General features: G+C 43.1%; 1 protein-coding gene and 1 long non-coding RNA gene across 7 annotated transcripts in view; both read left to right on the top strand.

Moving 5' to 3' along the window:
* The window catches only part of LOC140658361 (uncharacterized), a 31,758-nt gene extending 25,068 nt beyond the window's left edge, over nt 1–6,690 (top strand). Inside the window, exons 4-6 of one of the 4 annotated variants that reach the window (XR_012044709.1) lie at nt 4,465–4,846; nt 4,999–5,086; nt 5,542–6,690. This is a non-coding gene — a long non-coding RNA (uncharacterized lncRNA). Of the gene's footprint in view, nt 1–4,464 lie in introns of all 4 variants that reach the window. The other 3 variants (XR_012044708.1, XR_012044707.1, XR_012044706.1) reach the window with 3 other exon arrangements.
* A 6,166-nt stretch (nt 6,691–12,856) lies between these two features.
* ACSL4 (acyl-CoA synthetase long chain family member 4) overlaps nt 12,857–17,206 on the top strand; it is a 45,574-nt gene continuing 41,224 nt past the window's right edge. The window contains exon 1 of one of the 3 annotated variants that reach the window (XM_072876839.1): nt 12,857–12,948. The gene's annotated coding sequence lies outside the window, so the exon portion shown is untranslated. The remainder of the gene's footprint in view (nt 12,949–17,206) is intronic. The other 2 variants (XM_072876840.1, XM_072876844.1) reach the window with 2 other exon arrangements.

The raw sequence follows: 17,206 nt of genomic DNA, 5'->3' as shown, positions 1-17,206 counted from the left end.
GACTTATGAGATTATTAGGCTCAATTGGTATTATTACTGTAGACCTCCCATGGTATTGAATATGGCTTGCTTATTTTAAACTTTTTAATCCAGTATTAAGAGGAATTGCCATTAAGTTACACCATAGAAAAATAATTAGTCTAAAGTTAATTCTTGAGTGGTTCGTTTAAAACTGTTTAAGCCTCCTGTTCATCACAAATCCATTTGTCCTGCACTCCCTTACGTTTGTGGCAACACTTTCTATAGCACGTGGGCCAGGCAGTATAGCACCAGAGGGGTCATACTGGGGTTTAATTTGATAATATTTGATAATGTTGCAGTCATCTAAGTTGCTGGCCTCTTAGTAAGGACAGAGCCCTATGCTGCTGAAGCCAGTGGAAGCTCATTAAGTGCCTGATCCAGTTCTCACGGAGTCTTGTTTGTGTGGAAATACCTGTCCTTGTTCCTTTGCTTTGTGTGATAGCTTCCCCAGGTTTAATTATGTCTATTTGCAGGACGAATTCTGAAAGGTGCTAAATTTTGTGCATGGGGTGTAAAGTAATAGGAATTGCATTGAGGTAGCATTTGCTGGTTTTACTACATAAAACCAGAGAAAATTGGATAGAAGTCTCATAAATTAAGTGATAGGTTTACCGTTAAATGAGTAGCAGAAGTAAAAGCAGATGTTTAGAAATTAGAGTGTCATTTCTGTTTGTAGTGCTTCCCCTATACTGCAAGTACTATATGCATTTCACGTGCTGTTGTAGCGTATTGGAGAGGCATATAAAAGTATTTAACATTTGAAATGATTAATGGGGGGAAAGAAAGAAACAGTAGCATTGATTATAAATCTAATGTTGTGAGTAAATTTGAACAAGGAGACTGGTGCTGTAGTTTTTTCTCATCTGAAATTCGTACCTGAGGCATTGGACAAAGCTTCTTTCACAAGATAACTAGGATGGACCCAAGACTTCACTATAAAAGCTCTATGAGGAAAAGGTATCCCACCTTATAAGCTTTTCATTCGTGGGCTGAAGTTCATCGGGTAGCTTCTGTACAACAGTGTAAACAGCTACGTATGACTTAGCTAGTTAAAGGCCTGAGGGTAGTTTTAAACTTGAGATCAACTTCCTTTTTTGAAAAGAATTTGATATTGGGTCAAAATTTCAGGTATACAAGATTTGCATGTGCAGAGTCACATGGCAACCTGGTTTACCATGGAAATGTTGAATAATGTTGAATGATCTTTTATATTACCAGCACAAGTTGTGCAATGAGAGGTCAGTCCTTCGTAAACAAGGAATCCATGGAAGAAAAAGAGCTGGGAATTCAAACCTATTTAAAAAAAAATAGGTAGGCTTCATTAGATCTGCTGTTCATAGGAGTAATTGTCTATTCTGCACAGCAATATTTCCGTCTATAGGCTTTCTCTCCTGTGGTCAGCCATCTCTGGGAAAGGAACTGAAGGCCAGTGTAACGTTGAATAAGGAGGTAGCTTTTAATTCCCTGCTCTTCAGCAGCATTGTGTCAAATGCTCAAGTTGAAGTTTCCGACTCCCTAATTGTGGTACAAAAGTCAGATATGTTTCAATATTTCTACATTCTCTGTACTTCATGGGCTAATACTAAGAAGCATTTCAGTAAAAGATGGTACCTGGAATTACAAGGTATTGCAGGCACTGTTGTGAAAACGTATACTTAAATGTTTGGCTGCCATCAGTACTACTTTGGATAGACTGAATGAAGACATTAAGACGAGCAAAACTCAGTAGCAGTTTATGCTAGTATCATTCAGACTGGTACTGGAATGGCACATTCAAATCAATCAAATCAAATCAAATCAAATGAGATAAATTGAAAACAGAACAGATAACTACTGCAGTTCTGTAGTGTTCAGCCACGTCAGCAATGTCACTCCACTTTCAGTCATCAAAAATATTTCCAATTTACCCTTCAAAATGTTAGAAGTAAAATACAATGGGAGGATTTTGGCAATCCAATTTATCTCATTGGTTTTGTTGGTTTGTTTTGACATCATACTTGGCGTGATGATATTTGAGTACTTGTCTTCCTGCGTGTCTACGGAGAAAGGCTACCTGATCAATGGTGTAAGACATTCACAAGAGTGGGTCTTCTCCCCAGTCCACGTTGTAATAACCACTTTATGCATCTTTAAATTGTATTATTAACATTACCTACTTAATTTTCACAGCATCTTTGAGCTACCAGTACCCCTAAGTTGAAAGGACAAGCAGTTTATTTTAGTGGCAGAACTTGGGAGGATACTGATGCCAATCACTACACTCACAGCGCATTAAAGCCTGGTGTTGTTTCTGCCCACATTCCTTTTCTCCCCCTTAATGGGTACATAACAGGGATCAAAATCTGAAAGCAATCTAGATTTGCAGTCTGTGATGAGAGGAAGTTGGATCTGGAAGTTTATTTGTTTATTTGCTCTTTCATTTCTTTGATACTGCTTTGCAGAGGAATATGAATTGCATGATTTAATTTTAGGGAATAACCGCCCACTTGGATAGATTAACAGGTAATTTTGAAAGTAAGCCAGCCTATCCAACCCAAAGGTTCTGTGTCCCAAAGAATGAATCACTGAGTGAAAGTTTCTTAGGAGTCAAATGTGACGCCAAAATTCCAGATGAATAAAGATTGGTTTATACTATGGAAAGATACATGAAATGTAGATTGCAAAGTCTATCCAACATACATACATGCTACCCAAAAACTATGTCTGTATCTTACAGATCCTCCAGGTACTGTTTTCTACAATATTTCCCATTAATATATCTGAAAATAGACTCTAGCAATTTGACATTCACATTTATTCACTGATGGTAGTCCTTTCAGAGTATGGGTGTGGGCTCAGACCTGTTTCCAGTGGTGCTTTCATGGGATGGGAGCCTAAAACACCTGCTCTGTTCCTTTATATTGGAAGGTTTCTAATCTAAAAAGACATTTCTGGACTTCCTTTTCTTTTTCCCCTTTACCCATGATCTCTAGCTAATCCTTGATTTTTTCTGGAGTTGAGTGAAAAACAAACAAAACCAAAAACAAACAACAAAAAACAGGGATTCTGGAATTGTGTCAGTATAAATAAGGAATTTCTTCAGTCATTGGACAGTGTGACATCTTTTGTCCTGCACAGAAGAGCTCTGGTCTGGACCGGACCGCTGGATTGTGGTCTTTCCTGATTAATTGCCTTGACAAGCTTTCTGCTTAAGGTGTTTTAACACTTCTGTAACATTTAAAATCAACTGTTTGCACTCCGGCTGCACAAAAAGCATTGCAAAGCTTGGGGCATGTCTGGGGGGATGGTCTGCCCCCTTCTCCCAGCCAGCCAGGTCTGCTTTGGTGAACACAGACACAAAACACGTTCCCTGTGGCCGTACTGGAAGTTTGCAGTTAAGTTCGATGGAAGCAGATTGCAAGCTGGATTCATAAAGAAAAAGAAATAGAGTAAATGACTTTATAAGGGAGTGTGTTCAGATAGAAAAGAAACTTTGATAGACAGCAGAGATAAAAAGGGGAAAGAGTGAAATTATATTCTATTATGTGCTTTGTAAGTCTCCAAATTATAGAATTTACTTTTTAATATGATAAATTTGCTCATAAGAAGGAAGGAACTTACTACACCAGCCCAAGACACATGTAGCTGGTATTTTGGGAGTTCAGAGCTTACCATAACATACATAAATCCAGCGTGAAAACATGTCTTAGAAATATATCTGCTTTGTTTTAAGCAACCCTTTAAATTCTGAGAACTAGCACATAGTCCTCCACTACATACTCTCCACTTGCGATTTTCAGAGCTCGCTGAACAGCCTCCGCGGGCAGACCTAACTGATGCTTCAACTGTGAAGAGCAAAGGTCCTGCCACTGCTGTGCTCCGTTGCCCTGAACTAAGACGTATGCAACTCTTGACTTTTCTCCTGAAGGCTGTTACCGTAAATCCTGATCAATAATGCTTAAAGAAAAAAATATAGTGCTGTTTGTAGCCTTGATAATCAGGAGATAAGCAAGGCAAAGTTTGTGAAGAGTAACATCTCTTGTTAGGCCCAGTCATAAAGTTGGAAGATGTCATGAAAATCATATTCAAAAACTTGGTAAGAGATGGAATTGCTCAGGCTGTTTGTCTAGTGAATATAATGTACCTTTTGTTACCCTCCCTGTTTTTGCACTACCTTCTAATCTTCTCAAACTCCTACAAGTCTTTTATTTGAAGATGCTTCTACTGTATATTAATGAAGAAGTTACATTATCTAGGCAACATGGGCTGAAGCTGAAACTCCCCCAGCATCATCTTTCTTAACTATCATTGTCCAGTAAGAAAATAGGTCTGTAAGTGATACTATTCATCTGAACAAGAAGAAACTGTTACCGTGGTATTTGTCAGCTCTGTGTAATACTGATACCTGCGCTGGCCTTTGGAGCCAGGTATCATTGCAGATAATGTGACGGTATCTACTTTCAGGCAGTTTTGAATTCTGACTACAAGACCAGCAGGAGCAGAGAACACCTCAGAACGCAGCCATTCCCACCCCACCTCCAGCGTCTGCGGATATTCAGAACTAGGCTTCATTCACCAGCATTTACTTCTTCTATAACTGCTACAACAATAACAATTTTTTCTGCAAACAATTTGCATATATAGTGTCCTGTGAATAAATTAAATAATTGACCCCAGGAATCAACTTGTAATAGAACTACTGACAGGAATGAAAGCACAGTCATTAGAAGTATTGTGCAAGCGAAGCATATCCTATTAATATTTCTTGCATATATGACGTTACTTGTAAACCCGAGGAACAACGTGTACGAGTAGGTAGCAGCTACTGGTATGACAAACTGATTGTGTAAGTAGAATTCTCTTCTGTTTTAACAGCAAAAGGGAAGTCAATGTCACAAGTGCCAGCATTTGAAATGGTCACGGTGGTGTTAACTTCACCACAGTGTTAAAGACTGAAGGTCACCTGGACTCTTCAGTAAAAGTGCTTTTATTTTACAGATCCGAGTGCCGAGTCAAATCCTTCATCACCTGGGAAGTACTTTTTAAGATAAGCATTCAAGTGTCTTTTTGAAAGAAGCTGTTTAAGGTGTGCTTCTCGTCTTTGTATGTAATTTCTGTTTTTTTCATGGATAGATATTTTGTGTGGCACAAATGTTTATGAATGGAAACAGATCAATTTAGACCCAAAGATTTTCCCAACGAGGCTACTATGTGAAGGAAATGTTGACTTGGTGACTGAAAAATGCTACTAAGAGTGTAGGAACTTGTTACTGTGGCATCTTTGTCCATGTAAGCAAGAGCCTGTATAGACATATGTGGATGGGGGGGATAAAAGTGTGTGTGGGGAGTGTTTTGTGGGTGACCTCTAAAGAGTCTGAAAAAGGTGACCAAGAAAAAAAAATCATGCACATTTATGACATCGTTCAGGGTAATATGTGAAATTGCTGAGGGAAGTCTGTACCCCTACTGCAAACTGTCCATAAATAACATTTTAAAAGGCTCTTCTCCTGGAATTTGTGTTCTTTTTTCACTGCTCCACAGTGCTATGGAGGCAATTCTGCCAGACTGATGGGAAGCAATGCAGTGGTCGATCAGCCCCTGAAGAAAGAGCTTGCGCTAGAAAAAACAAGATACAACTGAAAGTCTTGCTGCAAAGACAGAATGAAAATAATGTAATTTGAATTCCAGCAAAATCCTGACATTTTGACAAGCTGAGTAAATGAGATTCTGATAGGTACTTCATCTTGTAAATCATGACAGAAAGGCTGGAAGCTGTAAGGACTCCCCTACGAGTTCAGGAACAAGCTGAAGCAGAACTGCTGGAGCATGTCAGGGCAGACTGGCAGCTTGCTGTAATTTGGACAGGATGTGTAGAATATTTTAAGGCTGGAAGGCTACCTAGTTGCTTTAAAGCTTATATAATACATCTGCCCTTGGGCTGGAGTTTTGTTTTGTGACTCCATAATTTTACCTTCTGGGCACAGCGATCTCTGAAAGAAAATAAAGTATATTTGATGAAAGCAGGATCGGTTTGTACTGATTCTTATAGGGATATATGAACAGAGAAAGAGATGTTCCAAGAGTCATTTACAGTTTGTTTAAAAAAAATCACATAGAGGAGTTCACAGCAACAAGAAGATTTTATAAGACTTGCATAATTAGACTGCCAATTTATCACCAAACAATTTTCAGAAATTACTCTTAGATGTGATTTTACATGAATAAGTACAGAAAAGAGCTCATAGTCTGTCACTGTTAAGGACTATGAGTTGTTTTGTGGTTTTTGCTTTAAGAAATGAAATATCAATAAACAAAGAAACACACCATTTAATCTTTGTGTAATAGTCACATAGGACGCCAGTTATTCTAAATTAAGTAAGTATTCCTTCATGCACCAAAACATGTTTTGGACATAAGATTATGTCTGTCCTTCATGCAAATCTGCTGATGTGTATTCGCCCCCAAAACTTACAGGAATGACTACAAACAGATAAGCAGTAAGTTGAGTCATTCTAATCTCACCAACATTACTTCTCACATTAAAAATTCGGAGGAATACGTGCACATGCAACTGCTCCCTGTGAGAACGATTTGTATGGGAGTACAACAGGGGATATTGTTTGTACTTGCCTGTTACATATTCTTTGGAAATGCATTTGAAGTGGCAGCCAGCCCACAGACATACATGATTAGGACTTGTGTTATCTTTTTAATTGAGTTTCATATTTTTATCAAAATTGTGCTCACAAATTGGAACAAAGTTAAGGTGAACAAGTAAATTTTTTTTGCTATCTAAGTTCTAAATAAAAAAATGTAATTGTGGAAAAAAGTATCATTTAGGAGATTGGCCTTGCTGTTTCTGTCAAGACAAACTTCTGCCGTGGCATATGTAAATAGAAAAACTATTGAGGTCAAGATCCTTGCTGAATTTTAGTCTTTGCTCTAATGAATTCCCCAGATGGGTTCATACTAAACTAGGGCACCATAGTGTTGGAAATGTTGTGGTTCCCTTAAAGAAAACGGTAAGACTCAAGAGATCCTGATGAGAAGAGCGTGGAATAGACCAGAGGAAGACAATTATTTAGCCATATTTTTAGCCGTAATCTAATGGGCTCTTTATAGTAAGCCTGGCCTGCTGTGGCTATTGCTAACGGTGGTTGTGCACTTTACAGTGGATCTTGTGAAAAATTAAGAAAACATTTCATTTTTATAGCACTTTATTTTCTTTCTTTTGAATGTTTCTAGGCAGCACTAGAACATATTTCATTACGTGAGAACTACTCAAAGTCCTCCTTGTAATGACTGTTCAAAGTTCCTCTAAAGTCCAGAAAATAATTTTTAGGTACTTTGTTTTGTGCAGCGATCTAATGATTGTACAGTTGCATATGTTCTACTAATAAGACAGGTAACTGTTTGCACCAACAAAATGAAATTTAGAGTGCCAAATCTTTCCCTAGATTTATTGTGGTATAGATCAGAAATATCTCTGTCAACACTGCTTTCCTTTCTTAAAATGTATCTTCTTCAGTCAGGAATTCCATGTCCATGTAGCATCCTATTTAGGATCTGATACTCTAAAGCTCTGCTCCTGATGGGGCTTTTCAGTTTTGACATGAAGGGTACAGTAAGACAACATTGAAACGGCATTCTCCTTTGACTTCATGTAGCGTGCAAACCTACCGATCTCAATGGTACTGTCTACGAAGTGCTGAGTTGACCCAAGATCATTAAATAACTAAGTGCCCACTTGGAGGAAAGAATCAAAATCCAAGCACAAAAACGTGCATGCAGGTGCTATCGTGGCTGTGGTATCTTTGAAGCCTACTGGGCTGTATGTATTGATATGGAGTGCAGCCCCTGTGTCTGGTGAATTAATTGAGTACATCACAGTCTCTGAAATGCTGCGGATATGTAGGTGTTCTGGGGCATAACAGGTAGCTGGGTAATACTACAATAAGTTGTCTCTCTCGTTGCCTAAGCAGGCAGAAAGTTACTGTCAGGCATTACCTCTGGAAAAGAAAGCTCTAAAGTCTGCACGGCTCTGAGCAGGTAATGAATGTGGTGTTTTTACAGAATACAAATGTTACGTCTGCAAGCAGGTACATGTTTCTGCTTCATGCATAGAATATGGCTTAAACCAAAGATTTAATTATGTAATGGAAGTATACGTTCAATGCTTGCAAGTTGCTGTACATTCTTCTGCGTGACTCAGAATGAGAAGTCGTATCTGGGTAGATCAGGGTACCAAAACTGATTAAAGGGTTTTAGTTCAGAAGACCTAGTGAACTTGGTCTCTACCTTCCCCCTGCTCCTTCCCCAAAAGGCCCACTATGTTGGCTGTAGGTACGAGATGTGATATACATTTTTAAATTCTTTATGTAAAACATAGAAATTGGTTATTTTATGGCAACTGCTATAAACAGATTTGCAGATAATTTTCCAATCTGCTTTCATGTATAAGAGTAAGAAGGGAATGGAACTAGCTTGAACTAAAAGCATCAAAGAACAAAACGATTCACACATTTGGAAGCAGGCCCCTTCTCTTAAAACACTGCCCTTTATTCAACAGGCCTCCCCTCAATTCCCCCCTACTTGAAATTCCTCCTCGAAATGCACTTCTTTGGAGACAGCAATAATCCTTCGTGTCACCAAATGAGTATGACTGACCGCTATGTCGGGTTTGTTGTGCTTTCTTTTAAAACCCGCGAGTCAGTTTAAAAAGATCTAGATGTTACTCCTGATGAGCAGAGTTAGTGCGGAGGTCTAACATGCTTCCGCTTTTTTTTAATGATGTGCTCTAAGTTTATTGAGAAGGAGCGGAAATACAATTTAAAAAAAAAAAAAAGGAACACATTAAAACTTTACCAGCCTGAGAGAAAACTGAGGCAACTTATTTTGGAGAGCGCTTGCTACAAAATGGTGAAGTCTGTGCATGAAATGTGTTTTCTGTTGTTTTGATTCTAACTGCACGCTCTGTGAAGGAACAGGATTGCATCAAAGAAATAGTTGATTTCACCAGTCACTGCTCCTAGTGTAAATAAACAACCCACAAGGCTCCAAATATTGATTTACTACTTAGATTAAGAGTGCTAACATTATGCAATCCCTTTGCTGATATCAGGAATGAGGTGAGAAGCTGTTGACTATTTCCAAGCTATTGCCCTGAATCCTGGGTGAAAACCGGAGACCTTCGAGCTTGGCTTTAGTCTCTCCTCAACGTACCTTTCGCTTGCTTCTTTTTGACCTCTGCGGTAAGGATGAAAATTAGCGTTGGTACGGAGCAACTGCACTCTCTGGGAAGTTCTGTTACGCTGATCGCATTCCACAGAGATCACTGCTGGGGTTTTCTTACTGGAAAGGTACAAAGCAGTTGCAACACGAGAGAAAACAAGAATCCTTTCAGTCAGATTTGGTTTTAAAGATAGTGTGATGTACTGTTATATAAAGGCAGTTTTAGTTTTTGTTTGTGGACTCCTAAAATGTTTGCAAAGGCGTTTCTGAGCTCTTCTAGTGAATGGAAGCTTCCTGACAACAGGCTTGCTTTTCTTAGCTACCTGTTTTGAAGCCTTTGGAAGTATTCCACTTATCCTCAGGGCATTGCTAGTTGACCACAGCTTTCTCTGTAGAGAGCAAATAAATCTGTTCCTGCTTTGCTTTCAGAAAAGAATGTTTGAAAGCTTTCAAAGAACTAGTTTAAACATAACTATTTCTTATGACAAATAAAAGAGCAACTGCTACGTCAGTAAATTCAGTTTGGCGTTTGCACACCTACAGCTACAGGAAAGGTTTCCCATCGTGCTGTTTCTAAAGCCTCCACAGAACAAGGTACATTTGGCTCTTTGTAGTAAGTTTAATTTTAGGACTCATTATTGTAAGTATAACCCCACAGGTTGTATTTTTTCCTTAGATTGTAATTAACCAAAATTTGTTTCCAACTTTGCTGAAATCATTAATTTGACGTAGATGTTCGTCCTTCTGAAACAAAAAAAGCATTTTGCTGAGCGCCTCCGACGCCACTGAACCTGGATGTCACCCAGTGGTGCCCTGCTTGGGGACATGAGTGGACAAGCCCCGCAGGCACCGGGGTGCCCCACTGAGCCTCTTGCTATGGCACGTGAGGCCAGCTTGTCCAGGGCCAAGAAGAGGTCGATGAGGAGGTTTCCGATAGGGAGGGCATAAAGGAGGGCATAAAGGAAGAGGTGAGGGAAGAGTTGCAGTCAGTAGGAGTGCACAGCCTGCAGCACGTGAAATCCATGTGGGAGCACGAACATGCAGCCTGAGGTAGCGAGATGGAAGCTCCAACTTAAGGTTTGAGGTGCTATGAAATTGGACCTGGAAAACATTAGACTTGTCAGCCTAGAAGAGAGATGAATGAGAAAGTAGCGCAAGGAATCTGTGGTACAAATCTATAAAACAAGGAGTGGCATGGAGACAGTTCAGAGAGAATGATAATTCACGGTTAATTACCGCAAAAGTCAAGGGACATCAGATGGAAATGCCAGACAGAAGGCTCAAAACATACAGAAGTCATTTTCACACAGCATGACGTTGAACTGTGGAACTACATCAAGCTGTAGATGCCAGAAGCACATATGGATTAAGAAAGCAATGGGATTTTTCTTCCATTAATTTGTCTGTCACGAGCAGACATAGACCACTTCTAGCTAAAAGTCTCGGAGCTGCAGAATTCATGATCTTCCCAGGAGATGACTCTCCCATTGGAAACAGCATGCTGTGCTAACTCGGTCACTGTTCTGGCCCGCTGTGGCCAGTCCAGGGCTCTGGCTGGCTTACGCACAAGACAGGCTTCCTTACCCACTAGCAGGATACATCACAGTAAATCCAAGCTCAGTTAATTCAAAACTTAAGACTATAGGAAGTATAAAATAGTTGGAACAAATTACAAGTATATTCTCTTACACATTTGCTGTTTATGAGAAAGATTTAGAAAATAGGCTAATATGTCAGGGCTTTAGTTGGAAAAAAAAATTGTAGCGAGTTTGTTTGCCTAACCGTTCCTAAATACAGAGAGGTTAGATCAAAAAAATATTTAGTCTGCATAAAACAGATGTGCCTTTGGGCATCTTGCACAATCCAGGCCCTCTCATTAGTGATGATTTGACACTAAGCAAAACAATGGGGTTTGAAACAAATTAGAACAAAGTGAGAGTAATAACAGACTGCCCTAAAATTCATACAGCCCAAGCAAAGCAAAAACCACAGTGATTCAGTTCAGCCCCTATCCAGGGAAGTGATGCGCTTTTTGCTTCTCTGAGAACTATTAAATATAACACCCACGTTGCGTATTCAGTTCTTGCCAAAAAATTGTAGCCTCCTGCAAGGTGTTGTCTTTATAGGAACAAACTCTTGTTACCAAATATAGCTATGGCTTGTTTTGTAATTTTGCTTTTTTCACACTCTGTCCCACTCCATATGGGGTGGGGGAGGATTGCGCTGGACTTCTGCTCAGCGTAGATGGAGCATGAAATATTTCCTCTTCCTTTACACGTTGTTAAGAAGTGGCTATGTGTCTTATCAAAAGTTATTTTGTGCTAGTTCTCTTCTGAAGAAGCCTCGGACTCCAAAACATGTAAAACCATCTGGCAAGCTCTTGCATGAATCATAGGGGTATTTGTGGCCTCCGGCTTTTTGAACCGCACTGTGAGTAATCCCAGTTGCTCTTGTCAGTGCTGCTGCTGAAGCCCATTTCTTGTGTTCTGAGGAAAGAATGTAGGGGCCTCCGACTCAGCTTGGTGGTCTCCAGATTGTCAGGAGGCAAAACTGGGTAACAAACCTCTGTGCTGCCTAGTCCAGCCCGAAGGAGCGGGACTGGGGGCACTACCGCTGCCTGTCGGGGCCTGCCAGCAGGAGCAGGGACACTGCCAGCGCTCAGGCAGGCTGGGGCTGGGGCTTGAAGTGGTTCTTGCCATGTGCCCATAGGTCTGACTGTCTTTTGTGAGCCTCACTGTTAAACTAGCGAACAGCATGGCAGCACAGCACAGCTGGGTAACAGGGCTCTGCCTAAATCACATTTGCAGCCCCGTTTCCCATGACATCCCCCTGCCCCGTGCGGTGGCAACCCCCCCAGGGAGAGGGGACGCCTCCGGACGCGTGAGGCCGCACCTCGAATGCTGTGTTCAGTTTTGGGCCCCTCACTACAAGAGAGACATTGAGGGGCTGGAGCGTGTCCAGAGAAGGGCAACGGAGCTGGGGAAGGGTCTGGAGCACAAGGCTGATGAGGAGTGGCTGAGGGACCTGGGGTTGTTCAGCCTGGAGAAAAGGAGGCTGAGGGGAGACCTCATCGCTCTCTACAGCTGCCTGAAAGGAGGGTGGAGAGAGGTGGGGTCGGTCTCTTCTCCCAGGTAACAAGTGATAGGACGAGAGGAGATGGCCTCAAGTTGCGCCAGGGGAGGTTTAGACTGGATGTGAGGAAATTTTACTTCACTGAAAGGGTGGTCAAGCATTGGAACAGGCTGCCCAGGGAAGTGGTTGAGTCACCATCCCTGGAGGTATCTAAAAGCCGTTTGGCTGAGGTGCTTAGGGACATGGTGCAGTGGTGGCCTTGGCAGTGTTAGGTTTACGGTTGGACTCGATGATCTTAAAGGTCTTTTCCAACCTGTGCGACTCGGTGATTCTGTCCCCCGCCCAGCGGAGCACCACGGTACGGGGCACCGGCGAGGACCCGGGCAGCCGCCCGCCCACCGCCTCACGCCGCCGCGTCCCGCCCGCGACCCCCGGCCGGCGGCGGCCGCGCTGCGGGGCCGCCCCCGCCCCTTCCTCCGCGGCGGCGCGTCACGGCGGGGTGGCGGGAGGATTGGACGGCGGAGCCGGCAGAGCGGGGGCTCGCTCCGCCCCCCGCCCCCCCCGCGCCCTCAGCCATTTTAGCGGCCGGTGGCGCCGCGGGCCCCCTGTTCTGCCGGCAGCGCCGGGACGAGGCGGGCAGGCGAGGTGAGTGCGCGCTCTGCGGAGCGTAACGGCCGGGGCGCGCCCGGCACGGCCCGCGGAGAGCGGCGACGCGACGCGACGGGAGGGGAGGGGAGGGACGGGGCAGGGCAGGTCCCCTCGTTGCTCCTCGGCAGCACCTGGGACGAGGTGACGGGCGGGAGGGTCGCCCTGCGCTCGGGGGAGGGAGCGGGGCGCGGGGCTGGTCCCCTCCGGACCGTCCCCCGCCGGGGGTGGGACCGCGGCCGCTGCCTGCCTGGGCGGAGGCAGCCGGGTCAGCTGAGGGAAGGAGCGGGGGGTTACGTGGGGTCAGGTCCCTCCCAGCCTCCCTAGAGCCGCGGGCATGGCTCCCGGGGCGCCTGGGCCGGGAGGATGCGCCCGGGCTCGGCACCCCGGTGCCGGGAGGGGAAGCGCGGTAGGCCCCGGGCAGGAGCTGGCCGCGGCCCCTGCCCGGGGGCAGCGGCGGGCACTGGAAGGACTGCCTGGAAGCGCCGAGCAGGGGGCCCGGCCCGGCTACCGAGGCTAAACCTGCGCGGGAGCGTCCGTTCTCTGCACGGCCGTGCCGGGCACAGCCCGTTCCCCACCTGCCGGAGCATCTTTCCGTCGGGCCTCCCCGGGAGCTGGCCTCACCGCCGCCTCCCGTTGTTTCCCACCCTTTCCTCAGCCCTTCGGGGCTGACCGCCAAGCCCTGCTGCTCCTCCGCTCGCTCGCCTGTCCCTGGCCCAGCTAGCCGCTCACAGAGGAGGCTGCCCGCTCTCTCCGCTCCCCTCCTTGCTGTGCGTTAGCAGCATCCCTGGCTGCTCCTCTCTGCCTTCCTGGGAAGCCAGCGGGTTGCGTGGGCCTGCCCAATACATCCACCGTGCTATCTCCTCCCTCAGAGCCCCCCCGCCCCCTCCTTCTAGATGCAGAAAAGGAGGCTGGGCTCAGGATATGGTCTGATGCTGATGTAGCACACGCAGAAACCCAGGAAAGTGTGATTCACTGCTCCACACTACGCACAGGGCATATTTTTCTATTTCGCGTCATAGGAGCACCTGTTAAAGTAAAGCCAGAAACCAGTTGAATATTTTTGTTGTCCTGTTCTTCTGAAGTAAGTTTCGCTGTGTGGTGTTCTAAAATATCTTTGTACACTTTATGGAGTTTCGAAGCTTATTTGCAAAGCAAGCGTCTGTGTGCGGCGTGCCTCCCCCGGCCCAGGCGTCTGGACACATGGTGGGCCCAGGGCAGTGGGCTGTACAGACCCCTGCTTACCTAGTGCTGCTCTTGTACCTCATGCTTTAATGAAATAATTATAGCAACTTTTGAACTATTTTGTACTATAACCCTTTTTCCCCTAACATAATTGTTTCGTATTTGATTATTTTTTTTTCTCAATGAGGATGCTCAATAAATATAGAGGGAGGTTACAGAGAAATTTGGTGTAAATTAAGAGTTGTTTCATATAAAGTAAATGGACAGCTGTAGTCCCTGATGGTTGTAAAAGATGATTGTCAGGTTAAAGATATTACCTGTCCTTACTTGGTTGCTCTTTTCATCTTGGACTGTTGTAGTATAAAAATACAAATATGACATGTTTTGTCATGTACTATTATAGACAAACTTGCATTTACAGCCTTGCCAATTTGAAGTGCAAAAATTAGCAAATAAAGCTACAAATAGGAATTAGAAACATAGGATCTTTTTTTTCTTTTAATTAAGTTCTACTTTTTGAATCTTTGGGATTTGTCATCTCAGACTAACTGCAATGATTAAAGACACAGATTTTTTTTTTCTAAGATGTGAAAATCTTACATTTTAAACAAATAAATCCCCAAACCAGTCTTTTCTCCCAAACAAGAGACAGAATGAGCAATGTTCCACAGTTTCAGAAAGACTCTTTGGCTTCATTTTTTTTCTTCTGCTCTTTATGCATAGATACAAAATTTGTGTTTTCATACAGTTCTACAGAAGCCTTAAATATTTCCACATAAAAGTTATTTTAGAGAATATTTCATGTATTTTTAACTGACCTCTCATTTCTTTGTATTTGCCAGTTCCCCTTCATTGTTGTCTTAAACTACAGAACTGGATAAACTTGAAACAGACAACTTCCTCCCCAAGACCCCCACTGTTATAAGGTTTTCATGAGGTGTTAATTATTTGGGTATTTGCATCTCATGCAAACTTTGCTTATGTATTACCTTTAACACTATCTGTAACGTATACTGTGCAAGCAAGTGACAGTGTTGCCCATTGCTTGCTGGTTGAATGATCTAACATTTATGAGTAGCTATAAATTTTCAGCATAATAAGTTACTGCCGTTCAGTGGATGACACCTCCTTCTAACACGAGGATTTTGCTTCAGCCCTTTTATAAAACTAGAGAAACTGCTGTTGAACAAATCACTAAGGCAAGGCGTTAGATATCTTAATGTCACTTGGAATATATTTATATGTATCTAGTAAAATAGAGGCACACTATTACACTGTTTTAAATGAAGTCAATACCCAAATGAAATATTAAACAGTAGCCTGTGCCAAATAAACATGCAAAATCTATTGAAGTTAATGATTAATAAATAGGTAGTTAACTTCACAAACGAATGACTGCCTGTTTATAAGAAAACTGTTCTTAATAAGGAATTATTTAAGCTAAAAAAGAGTTGGAGTTAATTGTTAAGGGAAATCTTTATTTTATATGCAACTAAGCATGTGGTCGCTGTGCTTCAGGACATTTATTTTCTCAGGAGAGAAGGAAGTTTCATGGAAGGGGGGCAGCAGCTTCCTGGGAAACAAAATCTACAGTTTTGTTCCATTTGTTCATATCTTGGATCGTTGTTTAGATGGTGCAATGTCTTGCACCCTTTTTGTGGAGGGCTCATCTCAAAAGCTGGCCATGCTGTTTACTTTTCCTGCATTCCTCAGCAGCTAGACAGTGACTGCTTTGGTGTTCCCCTTTGTTTCAAAGTTACCTCCTCTTCTCCCTGTAACTGGGATCACTCTGTCACATTTCCATTTGGAAGGTGCTTAGGGGAATAGGCTAGCTGTACGGAAGGGCCCAAGGGAAGGCTTAAGAGAGTATTTCTCCTGTGCTCATAGACCTATGCTTTACAGTGGATGGGAATTATTAATACTTTGCTACTGCTTTTCTTTTGTTTCCTTGGGTTTTTTTGGTTGGAGGTGGGGGAGGGAAATGCGGATTGTCCATAATCCCCTGACACTCTCAGTGACTGCGTGTTTCCTCAAAATCTTGAACTCAGTAGATAAGCACATAAAAATGAAAGCTGAACGCAGCGCTAGTTATTTCTTCTGGAGCCACTCACTCACAGAGTAACTTGTATCACACTGGAAGTAAAACACATGCTGGATGTGTGATGGGTCTCTGTAATGATCTATAGTGGACATGAAGCCTGCCAGCGCCAAGGCCCTTTCTCACAGATTGCTGTTTGTGGTCCGTGTGCTGGATGGGGAGAACCTTGCCTTAATCCCGGATGCGCTGGAACTCCAAGAAGCGTTCACTTGTTTTATACGAACGTGAACTAAAAGATGCTATATGGATTAAGACTTGTGCTTGCAAAGAGGCAGACTTCTGGCCAGTTGCCAGAGTTGCTTGGGAGATGTGGTTTGTTTTCTTTTCTGCCATAGGTACCAAGCGTGGTCCACATTGAGCTGCTTGGCCAAGATCAACAAAAATGATTGGACAGAACTTAAATAAACTACAGTAGGTCTGCTTTTTCTGCCCCATGTCTTCTTAGGGCTATCAGGTCCTACCTAACACTTCATATGAAGTGTACTCGTAATCAAGATATGGCTTTAATCATGTGCCAGATGTGCATAACATTAGTTACCTGACCAAGTGCATGATACAGAGGTTAGGAATGAATGGTGGGGGTGGAAATTCCTTATGCTGCTGCTGTTGTCCTAGATAGGAAGCCTGTCTACTATTCAGGCTACCGTGCTACTTTTGACCCGTGCTGCCATAGCTCATAGTAGCTTTTGAGTCAGGACTAAACTTGGTGCTGGCTTGAACTTGATCTTCTGCAGAGGTTAGATGTGAGGAGTGTGTGTGAGCAAGGCATGTTGGTACAATTGGCTGGAGAGTTATTTTACATTTTGAGATGATCCCAAATATAGTAGAAAACTCAGAAGGCACATTGACCCATTTTTCAGTAAGGAAATAAATAGCACAGGCAGTCTTGAGAAATGGAGGAGCAGAACAAGTAAGGAAAGGTGATTGTGGGCATGGGCCGGCAGGGGTGGGAAGTGTTTTCCTTTCGCCAACATG

This window comes from Ciconia boyciana, chromosome 12 (genome assembly GCF_034638445.1).
Source record: "Ciconia boyciana chromosome 12, ASM3463844v1, whole genome shotgun sequence".
NCBI classification, from domain to species: Eukaryota; Metazoa; Chordata; class Aves; order Ciconiiformes; family Ciconiidae; genus Ciconia; species Ciconia boyciana.
Note: the sequence above shows the minus strand (reverse complement) of the source record. Positions and strands in the feature narration are given on the sequence as shown.